This window comes from Eutrema salsugineum, unplaced genomic scaffold (genome assembly GCF_000478725.1).
Source record: "Eutrema salsugineum unplaced genomic scaffold, Eutsalg1_0 scaffold_4, whole genome shotgun sequence".
NCBI classification, from domain to species: domain Eukaryota; kingdom Viridiplantae; phylum Streptophyta; class Magnoliopsida; order Brassicales; family Brassicaceae; genus Eutrema; species Eutrema salsugineum.
In genome coordinates, this window is record NW_006256686.1 from 15,190,392 (window position 1) to 15,202,058 (window position 11,667).

Here is an 11,667-nt window from a genome sequence, read left to right on the forward strand (position 1 = left end):
GACATTCTGGCCGTTCCTCTTTTTGCTGCGGCTTGGTCTTCATATTCCCAGCTAGCACAGCTGACCCGGAGTAAATTGAGAGTGCATGTGCGAGTTGGTTTCCTATGTTCCCAGGTAGCATAACTATGCCGCAGACTTTTGGACTCAAATAAAACGGCCTTTGTTTTCCTGCTGCGACCTGGTGTTCATGTTCCCAGCTAGCACGCCCAACTTGGAGTAAATTCCGAATGGATGTGCGGGTTGGTCTTCTTTACTCCCAGGTAGCACACCTAAACCGCAGGGTTTGTTACTTAGACAGCTTGGGCACTCTTCTTTTGCTGCGGCTTGCACTCATTCTTTCCAGGGCACGCCTAACTCGCAGGTTTTGGGACTAAAACACTTTGGCCTCCCTTCTTTTTGTGCGGCCTAGAACCCTTACTTCCCAGCTAGCACGCCCATCTTGGAGTAAATTCCGAGTATATGTGCGAGTTAGCTTCCTTTGTTTCCAGGTAGCACGACCATGTCGCAGGGTTTGTTACTTAGAAAACTCGGCCATCTCTCTTTTGCTGCGGCTTGGAACTCTTGCCTCCCAGGTAGCACACCTAAGTAGGAGTAATTTGCGAATGTATGTGCGAGTTAGCCCCCTTTCTTCTGACCCGCACTCCCAAGCCGCAGTAACTGGGACTTAAACATTTCGGGCTTCTCATGGTTTCGTGCGGCCAGGTTCCTTTCACACCAGGTAGCACGCCCAGGCCGGAGTAAATTTCGAGTCTTGCTGCGGCCTGGGCTCTTCATGCACTAACCCGCACACCTAGGTAGCATTGAGGCGTTCTTCAAGTTTTTATGGCTTTAAACACTTCTCTCAGCTCTCTCACATGCTCCATTCCATTCATCACAAGCTATGTCCTCCAAAGATCACCTAGTACCTGAGACCAACTCACAAAACCCATCAAAAAGTTCTAAAACATAAAGGAAAAGAGAAGAAATCAAAAGAACTATGTACAAAGATAAGCTTGGGGTGTCTCCCAAGAGCACTTTGTTTAAAGTCTCTAAGTTTGACTTTGAGAACCTGTTTAACAGGCTGGTGGATCAAGAAGAGGAACTGTTGTAGCTTCCTCTTTCCCTTGTGAAACTAAGTAATGCTTGATTCTCTGTCCATTCACCACAAATTCCTGACCATTCTTTCCTTCCAAGACAATGGCACCATAAGGCCTCACTTCAAGAACTTTGAAAGGTCCAGACCACCTAGACTTAAGCTTTCCTGGAAACAACTTAAGTCTAGAGTTGAAAAGCAAGACCAAATCACCATACTTGAACTCTCTTTTCAGAATCTTTTGATCATGCAGGACCTTGGTCTTCTCCTTATAGATCTTTGAGCTTTCAAAAGCCTCAAGCCTAATTTCCTCAAGTTCATGAAGTTGCATGATCCTTTTCTCTTGAGCTGTCTTGATATCAAAGTTCAGCAACTTCACAGCCGACATGGCCTTGTATTCCAGCTCAACAGGAAGGTGGCATCTCTTCCCATATAGCAGACTGAATGGTGATGTCCCAATTGGAGTTTTAAAGGCAGTCCTATAAGCCCACAATGCATCATCTAGCCTTTTGCTCCAATCTTTTCTGCTTGAGCTAACAGTCCTCTCAAGAATGGCCTTGATCTGTCTATTGGATACTTCAACCTGGCCACTAGTTTGAGGATGATATGGAGTAGCTATCTTGTGTTTAACTCCATGCTTTCTCAACAAACCTTCCAGAGTCTTGTTCACAAAATGAGATCCTCCATCAGAGATGACAACCCTTGGGACTCCAAACCTTGGGAAGATAATGCTTTTGAACAGCTTCACTACAACCTTGGAATCATTGGTAGGGGAAGCAATGGCCTCAGCCCATTTGGACACATAGTCCACAGCAACAAGAATGTACTGATTCCCATAGGATGAAATGAAAGGTCCCATAAAGTCAATCCCCCAGCAATCAAAGATCTCAACTTCTAGAATGGGGTTTTGAGGCATCTCACTCCTCTTAGATATGTTCCCATGCCTCTGACAGGCATCACATGCTGAAACCACCAACTGAGCATCTTTGAACATTGTAGGCCACCAAAACCCACTCTGAAGAACCTTGGCCACAGTTTTGAACGCCCCCATGTGACCTCCAAAAGCAGAACCATGACATTCTTGCAATACAGGTTGCATCTCCTCTTCAGCAAGACACCTTCTATACAACTGATCCTTGTTCAGAACATAGAGGTAGGGCTCATCCCAATGGTATCTCTGGACATCTCTGAAGAACTTCTTCCTCTTGTAAGCATCTAATTCAGGAGGCTCCACCCCACATGCAAGATAGTTCACTATGTCTGCAAACCAAGGCATCCTCCTCTCTTGAATGCTCTCTACTTCCTCAAACTCCAAGTAGGAATGGAGTACCATCAGAGACTCTTCAGGCAAAGCATCATCTATGGGGACCTTTTCTTCAATCCTCAGCCTTGAGAGATGGTCTGCAGCACCATTCTCAATCCCCTTTTTATCAAGCACTTCCATATCAAACTCTTGGAGCAATAAAACCCATCTTAACAGCCTTGGCTTGGCATCTTTCTTGGTCATCAAATACCTGAGGGCTGCATGATCAGTGTATACTATGACTTTTGATCCCACCAGGTAGCTTCTGAACTTATCAAAGGCAAAAACTATTGCCAGCATTTCCTTTTCAGTTGTAGCATACTTCTCTTGTGCAGAGTCAAGTGTTCTACTGGCATAGTAGATCACACGCAGCTTCTTGTCTTTCTTTTGCCCAAGCACTGCTCCAACAGCAAAATCAGATGCATCTGTCATGACCTCAAAAGGAAGGGACCAGTCTGGTGCCTGAACTATTGGTGCACTAACCAATGCCTCCTTGATCAACTTAAAGGCTTCTTCACATTCAGCATCAAAGATGAAGTCCACTTCTTTGCACAACAGTCTTGTCAAGGGCCTGGCAATTCTTGAGAAGTCCTTGATAAATCTTCTGTAAAACCCTGCATGCCCAAGGAAGCTCCTTATCCCTTTAACTGAAGTGGGGGTTTGCAGGTTCACCATTACTTCTACCTTTGCTCTATCAACCTCAATACCCTTCTCAGATATCTTGTGCCCAAGAACTATCCCTTCTTGCACCATGAAATGACACTTCTCCCAGTTCAGCACCAAGTTGTGCTGCTCACATCTCTCCAACACCTGTGTCAAATTAGAGAGACAATCCGAGAAGGAGGAGCCATAGACACTAAAGTCATCCATGAACACCTCAACTTTCTCTTCAATAATGTCAGAGAAAATGTGCATCATACATCTTTGAAAAGTGGCCGGTGCATTACATAAACCGAAAGGCATTCTCCTATAAGCATAAGTGCCATAAGGGCATGTGAATGTTGTTTTCTCTTGATCTCTTGGATCTATGGGAATTTGAAAAAATCCAGAGTACCCATCGAGAAAACAAAAATAAGGATGATTAGCTAACCTTTCAAGCATTTGATCAATGAATGGTAAAGGAAAATGATCTTTTCTAGAAGCAGAATTCAGTTTCCTATAGTCAATGCACATGCGATGGCCGGTTATGGTTCTTTGAGCTATGAGTTCATCCTTTTCGTTTTTCACCACTGTGATCCCACCCTTCTTGGGCACAACATGAACAGGAGACACCCATCTTGAGTCAGAGATTGGGTAAATTATCCCTGCCTCAAGAAGTTTTAGTATCTCCTTCTTAACCACTTCCCTAAGTTTGGGGTTAAGTCGTCGTTGATGCTCAATAGAGAACATAGATTGGTCCTCTAGGTGGATCCTGTGGGTGCAAATGTCAGGAGAGATCCCTCTAATATCAGCCAAAGAATACCTTATGGCTCTCCTGAACTTTCTTATTTCATTAAGCAATGCACTCTCTTGATCCTCTAATAGGCTATCATTGATGATGACAGGATATGTGGAGTTTAAGCCCAAGAAAGCATACCTGAGCCCTGTTGGTAGAGGCTTGAGCTCAACAGGGGGTGCATCAGCCTCATTCCAATCCTGGTCCAAGCTGCTTTGGCTGGTGACTGATTCCTTGATAGCAAAAACTTCAGAGCCACTTTGTTCCAGCTCCAAAAACCTTGTTTCAGGACCCAACTCTCTTGCATTGTCCAGATACAGCTTATACCCTTCACTTGCTTCAGATAAGAGCCCATTGTCTCCTTGTTCTTGAGTTAGAGCAGCTTGAAGAGGATCCTCAGTGTTCAACTCCTCAAGCAACTCATCAGCCAACTGATCCATTGTCTCCACATAGAAACATTGACCTTCAATGGTGGGTTTCTTCATCATCTCATTCACATCAAACTTGAGCTTTTCAGACCCAAGTTGAAGCTCTATTATCACACCTCTCACATCAATAATAGCTCCTGCAGTTGCTAAGAATGGCCTGCCCAAGATAAGAGGGTCTACTGGTTCCTCATCCATTTCCAGCACAACAAAATCTGTTGGAACCTCAAAACCACCAATCTTAACAGGTAGATCTTCCAACATACCAACAGGCAATCTAACTGATCTATCTGCAAGGATAAGAGAGATCCTTGCAGGCTTGAAGACTCTAAAGCCTAGCTTCTTAGCTATTGAGAATGGCATCAAGCTGACTGATGCTCCTAGATCACAAAGACATCCAGAGAATAGAAGAGGTCCAATGGCACAAGGGAGTGTGAAGCTCCCTGGATCAGTTAGCTTCCTTGGAATGGACTTCTTCTGAATGATAGCACTACATTCATGACTTAGTACAACCATGCCTTGAAGCTCTTTTGTCTTGTTCAGAATGGCATCCTTCAAGAACTTCCCCATCTTTGGCATCATTAAGAATGCATCAATGAGAGGCATTGTGAGTGGTGTCTCCTTGAGTGCCTTCTCAAATACAGCTCTTGCCTTGTCCACTAGTTGCTTCTTAAATCTCCCTGGAAATGGGAGCTTGGGTTGGTATGAAGGTGGTGGCGCGTATACTTTTTCTGGTTCTGGTTCCTTTGCTACCTCTTTACCCTTTTCTGTCCTTGGTTTCTCAGCAACTTGATCATCCTTTAAGGCTGCCTCCCCCTCAGGTTGATCATTGTCCTCAATGATCACATTGTTGTTCTCAATACCAGGTAACTCTTTTCCACTCCTCAGTGTAATGGCCTTGGCATATTCTTTGGGGTTGGGCTCTGGTTTTCCAGGTAGGTGGCCTTGGTTCCTTGAGCTTGATGCCTGGTTTTGCTTCATTTCCTTGATTTCCTGTTGCATGGCTGCATTCTGGCTTGCAAAGATCTGTTGACCCTGAAGTAGTTGTTGCAGAATACCAACCATATATGTACCCATCTGTGGCTGCTGTTGAACCATTGGTGGCTGAAACTGTTGTTGAACCGGCGCCTGCTGTTGGAACTGTGGTGGACCAAACCCTGGTGGTGCCTTTGGCTGCTGTGAAGTGTAACTAGTGCCCTGAAATGGTTGCTGTTGCTGACCAAAACTCTGATTCTGACCAAACTGATTCTTGTGTTGGAATGACCCTTGAAAGTTGTTTTTGGGAACAAAGTTCTTTGGAGCTTGAGAATTGGGATAGACCTGGTCTTGTGGGTTAGCTACATTGGTGTTCCTGTAAGAAAGGTTTGGATTGGCATTACCATACTGATATCTCTGGAACCTCTGATTCCCAATGTAGTTAAGCTCCTCTTGGGTAAGACCCTCTTCACTTATGTTCTCAAAGATCTGAGATGGTTCCTCATACTCTCCAACAAAATGCATTGGCTTCTGAGTGGTGAATTTCAGCTTGTCCAATTCACTCCTCAACTCCTTATAACTTCTCTGTTGAGCCTCTGTTCTGAGCTTGAACCTTCAGACCTATTTGATCTGTCATAGTCTTCACCATAAGTATCATTGCTCAATGCTAAGTTCTCCACTAGCTCTAAAGCAGCATGAAGTTCTTTACCCAGAAAGTTCCCATTGGAAGCAGTATCCAGCTGGTTTCTAATCTTGGGAAGAGCTCCCCTATAAAGTGTGCTGAGAAGAGAAGCCTCACTAAACCCATGGTGTGGGCATTGGTTTGTGTAGCTCCTGAATCTCTCATATGCTTCACCAAAACTTTCATTGCTGTGCTGAGTGAAGCTAGAGATTTGGTTCCTCAGTTTTGCAGTTCTTGAGGTTGAGAAGAACTTAGATAAGAAGGCTTGCTTGCATTGCTCCCAGGTTTGAATGGAGCCTCTTGGAAGATTCTTCTCCCATTGATGAGCTTTGTCACCAAGACTTAATGGGAATAGTCTTAGCTTGAAGCTGTCTTCTGAAACTCCATTAATCTTGGTCAGATCACACACCTTATCAAACTGGTCCAAGTGTTCCAAGGGATCTTCCATTGCTAACCCATGGAACTTTGAGTTCTGGACCATATTCAGCAAAGATGCCTTCACTTCAAAGTTGTTGTTTTGCACAGGTGGTGCCTGAATACCAGCTCCATACTGATGAGCATTTGCCCTGTCATTCTCTCCAACATAGACTTGGGGTTGCTCATATCTCCTTTGCTGTTGTTGGAAAGGGTGGGGTTGGTGGTGCACTTGTTGTCTTTGCTGAACATTGGCCTGATGCCTCTGTTGATGAGCTTGAGCTTGTCCCTGGTGGACATAAGCTTGTTGGTACACCTGTTCCTGATGAACATTACCCTGATGAAACCCTTGACCAACTCCATTACCAGCTCCATTACCCTGAGCCTGCTCCTGAACCGGTTGTTCTATATCCACAACGTGGTCTCTTTGTTCTTCCATGTCAGCCTGATCAATCTGTCTACCACGTCTGTCCCTTCTCCTCCTTGGTACCAAAAGGTTGATGTTGTCGTTGAGAGAGAAAGGTGGACCACAGCTTCTTGATCTAGACCTGGTGTTCATACACCTGAAATCACAAACAGAACTTGAAAGTAATCAGTAATAACAAGAAAGTAAGCACTTGATCTCAAGAACAGATCAGAGCTTAATGCTAAGCAACCACAATTTGGCAACGGCGCCAATTGATAGACAAGACTTTTTTGGGTCTCAGGGCTATCAATCCCCTTGTCAAAGTAGCACAAAGAGGTTAATCAATCCAAGAATGTGGTGATAGACACTAAGCTATATGATCAAGTTCTTAATTCAAGCAAACAAGAGTGGGTTTTGATTAAACAACTACAACTACAAACATAAACAGGTTTAAAGATTAATGACAATGACTAATCAAGAACTAAGCAATGACAAATGATGTGAATATGATATGATGGAGGCATGAGATTCTAGACATGATAGTTGGTTAGGGTGCTTTGGTGCTAAACTAGAAATGCTAATGACAATGATGAGACATGATTCAAATGATTAAGAACTCAAATCTAGGTTAATCCTTTCATGAAGGTATTAACCCCTATACTAATCCATTTTCAAACCAAATTCCCATTTGTGAAACAATGAATCAATATGCATTAATAAACAGCTCTTAATGATCATTCAAGCAAATAACAATACATCATCATGCAGAAAAATGCTTAAACCTCTAATACAGCTCTTTCAGGAATTTCATCAAACACTTTTGGTGCATGAAATTCCCAGAATCTAGATCTCAAGTGATTATCAAGGATCTAGCATAGAGAACAGCTGTTTAGAGAGATGAATCAATGAATCTAGCCCTAAGCACTCCTAATCTAACACTTTAGCACCCTAACCTACACATCTAGAACCTCATTAAGGTGACTACTCACTAATCATACTAATCTCTCTTAAACCTTTGCAAGTTGAGAAGATTAGCATGATTAATGATGAGAAATGGAGATGGAGATGATAGATTCAAAAGAAAACAGCTTTAAACACCCAGATCTCTTAAAACTTTCTTGATTAAACACTCAAATATAGATATTTCTCTTCTTAATGGAGTCTTTCACAAAAGAGGCAAGAGACAAAGGGAATAAAACTTAGTTCTCTCCCAATAAACCCTAAAAAGTATTTATACTTCCTTAAAAACGAACCGGGTCAGCCCGGAACAAACCGGGTCCTGATCCGGCTTTAATGGATAAAGTGGGAATTACTGCGGGTTGTTCCAGTATGTCCCAGGTAGCACACCTAAGTCGCAGTAGATGAAGACTTGTCTTGTGAAGCCTGAATCGCCTTGTCTTAGCCGCACGCCTAAGTAGGAGTGTTTTGCGAGTGTTGCTGCGGCTTGGTCTCCTTCCTCTCCAACTCGCAGGGCTAAGGCGGTTTCTGGGGAATGTACAAACTGTGCGGGTTGGTCTCTATTGCACCTAGGTCGCAGGCTCAAGTCGGAGTGATTTGCGAGTGATCGTGCGGCATAGTTCCAGGCGCGGCTAACTCGCATGCCTAAGTCGCACGATTGTGGACTTAGCATTTCTCTTGCTCGGGAGCTTCAGACCTCTTCCAGTGATAGTTTACCCGCACATTTCAACTCGCAGCATCAGCATTCAGGCGTTCATCTTCAGGCCTGCGGGTTAACCAAGTCGCAAGACCATCTCGCAGCATCCAGAGCAGCTTAGACCACTTCGCATTCCGGAGAGTGTAACTCCTATGAGACTTGTCCGAATTGAATTATTTCGGTTGCAGAAGACAGAGGACTCATTTATCTCCAACTTTGGTGAAGGAAGCTTCGGTGCTTAGGAAGTGTAAGGCTTCCTGGAGGGCACATCTTTGCAGTGCATGTACACGACCAGAGAGAGGCGTCTAGACATGTGTCCATTCCGGAGACCGTATCTTCCTGCTCATAGATCCGAATTGAATGCTCTTGGACGTTCTGGAAAGAAGACTCAAATGTATCTGATTCTCATGAAGGCTCCGGAAACTGAATCGGCCTGGAAGTGCACCGTCTTTCGCATCCTTCAGAACTGATCTGCTCGGTCCGGAATACCTGCGAGACAGGGGTTCCTTCCGACGAGCTTAACTCTCTGCTCACGCGTCCGAATTCCACGATTCCACTTGATATGAGACCGTGATCCAATGCTTTCCAACTTCTATGAAGCACCCGCCATCAGAATCGGATCGGAAGGTTCCCCGGACAGGCGATTTCTGAGACATGTTTGCACCCGGAGATTTTGGCCGATACACTTCACTCGCGGTACGTGTTTTGGTCGACAAAGTCCACCCGGTACGTGAAAATGGCCGATAAACCTTCCTGGCCAGCGAGAATGGTCAATAACCTCCATAGACCCAATTTTTGCCACTTTTCAAGCTTTGATCACCATTCCACCTCCTGGATTCATCTTTTCAGCTCCAAATGCACCTGATGAACACTCAAAACATGCAAAGACTCATTGGGACCTAATGCATCTCCTAAGTTCTAAAACAAACCCTAAGGACCTAAAATGCATGGAATAAAACATGATTTAGAATGAATTATGCAACCTAAATGATGCAAATTATGAACATATCAGATCACTAAGTGTAGGAGACCATGAGAGCAAGATGTCTTCTTCTCTGATCAATGACCCTCCATTCTCATACTATTGGGGTGAGAGTCTCTCTCCTTTTCCAAAACTGAAAAAGATTGGGATCCATCTAGAATTCCAGCAGTGCCCACATACTTCATCTCAAGTACCTTAGGGGGTTCTATCTCTTGAACAACTTATCCACAAAATTCAGCCAAAGGAGGTGTAACAAGGTAAAAGATATCCTTATCCACCTTTGAAAGCACCACTCTTTGAGTATCAAAGTCAATCATTGCACCAGTGGTGTTGAGAAATGAAGTTCCAAGCAATAGGGGGAGCTCTTTGGTCTTTTTCATCTTCATGATCACAAAATCAGTGGGAATTATGCATTCACCAACCTGTAGTGGATAGTTTTCCAAAAACCCATATGGTTTCTTGAAGTAGGAATCTCCAAAGGTGATAGAAGAAGGGTAGGACATTATAGACTTGAACTTTAGCTTCTCCATCATGTCCTTAGACATTATGCTAACACTTGACCCTGAGTCACACAAAGCATTCTCCACTTTAAAGTTGCCAAGAGTGCAAGAGATGGTGAACTTCCCTGGGTTGCCTAGCTTTGGGAGGGAGGTGGGCTTCATCTGAGTTGATTCAGAGGTGGAGGCACTATCTGTTGGCTTTGCTTGACCAGGTGGCAGCTCTGTTGTTGCAATAGACCTTGAAGCATTCCCTTGCTGAACAGAAAAAACTGAACCGGCTGCCCCCACACTTTCATTCTCAATGTCCTCATTGAGTTCATGTAAGAAGCCCATGAAACCCTCTATAATGGCATTCTCATCCACATGAGTTCGTGCAGGTTCACTAGAGACTTGACCATAGAGAAGGTCTTCTATTTCTTGCACAGCAGCTGAATGGTCATCATTGCAGTAGATGGCATTGCAGTAATCTTTTAAGTTTTGAAGAGCTTTACCAGGAAGAGAGACTTGTGGTTCAAAAGTGCAGTTGCCCTTGTTCTTTTAAATAGCCTTTATTTCAGCTCCTAGTGTCTCCAGGTCGGATACCATCTTTTGTTGTCCTATTAAGAGCTGTTAGAGAACAACATTGAAATCAGGACTTTGTTGAACAGGTGGTGGGGCAAAACAAGGAGGTGGTGGCCTTTGTTGTAGGCTGACTTGATTTGTTAAGCTATTCCCTTGATTCTGAACCGCTGGTTGCTGAAAACCCTGTTGACCTTGGGAGTTACCTTGGTACTGATTCTGTTGAACAAAGCTTTGAGGAGGGTATATTTGGTCTTGGGGGTTGGCCACATTGTTGCTCCTATAGGATAAGTTCTGGTGTTTATTGAAGTTGTTGTAACCATTGAACTTGTTTTGATTTCCAATGAAGTGCAACTCCTCTTGAGTGAGAACCTCTTCATTTGTATTTGTGAAGCATCTCTTTTCCTCACTCACATAGTTTATAGGCTTTTGAGTGGCAGCTAGGGCTTTGTCAAGCTTGATATTCAGCACTTTGATCTTCTCTTCCAGCCCTTGGTGTCTACCAGAATATTCTCCTCTATAGCTTCTATCATCATCTTCCCCATAAGTGTCTTGGCTCATGGCTAAGTTCTCAACAAGTTCCATAGCTGCATTGATTTCTTTTGCCAAGAAATTTCCATTTGATGCTGTGTTCAACTGAATCCTGATCTTAGGAACAGCTCCTCTATACAAAGTGCTAAGGAGAGAGGCTTCTGAAAATCCATGATGTGGACACTTATTTGTGTAGCTTCTAAACATGTCCAAAGCTTCTCTAAAGGTCTCATTAGAATGTTGAGTGAAGCTGGAAATATGGTTCCTTAGCTTTGCATTCCTTGAGCTTGAGAAGAACTTGGATAGAAAGGCAATCTTGCATTGCTCCCATGTGTGGATGGATCCTCTTGGGAGGTTCTTTTCCCAATGATGTGCCTTATCTCCAAGGCTGAATGGGAACAATCTCAGTTTGAAGCTGTCTTCAGATACCCCCATTGATCTTAGTGAGATCACAAACTCTGTCAAACTGATCCAGATGCTCCAAGGGATCCTCCATAGGTAAGCCATGGAACTTCTGATTCTGAACCATATTGATCAAAGAGGCCTTCACCTCAAAGTTTTTGTTTTGGACAGGAGGTGGCCTGATTCCTGCTCCATACTGGTGTGCATAAGCTCGATCATTCTCACCAACAAAGACTGGTAGAGGCTGATGACGTATGGATGGGTTGGGGAAGGGTTGTGGCTGGTTAACTTGAGGTCGGTCTTGGTGCTGGTTACCCTGAGCTTGTCC

At 43.9% G+C, this 11,667-nt stretch overlaps 2 non-coding genes across 2 annotated transcripts; both read left to right on the forward strand.

Moving 5' to 3' along the window:
- The first annotated feature begins 6,011 nt into the window (after positions 1-6,011).
- On the forward strand, positions 6,012-6,118 carry LOC112084713. Its single transcript, XR_002898374.1, has one exon. It is a non-coding gene; the product is annotated as a small nucleolar RNA R71 (small nucleolar RNA).
- A 4,985-nt stretch (positions 6,119-11,103) lies between these two features.
- Positions 11,104-11,210, forward strand: LOC112084931. Its single transcript, XR_002898584.1, has one exon. It is a non-coding gene; the product is annotated as a small nucleolar RNA R71 (small nucleolar RNA).
- Positions 11,211-11,667: the final 457 nt, after the last annotated feature.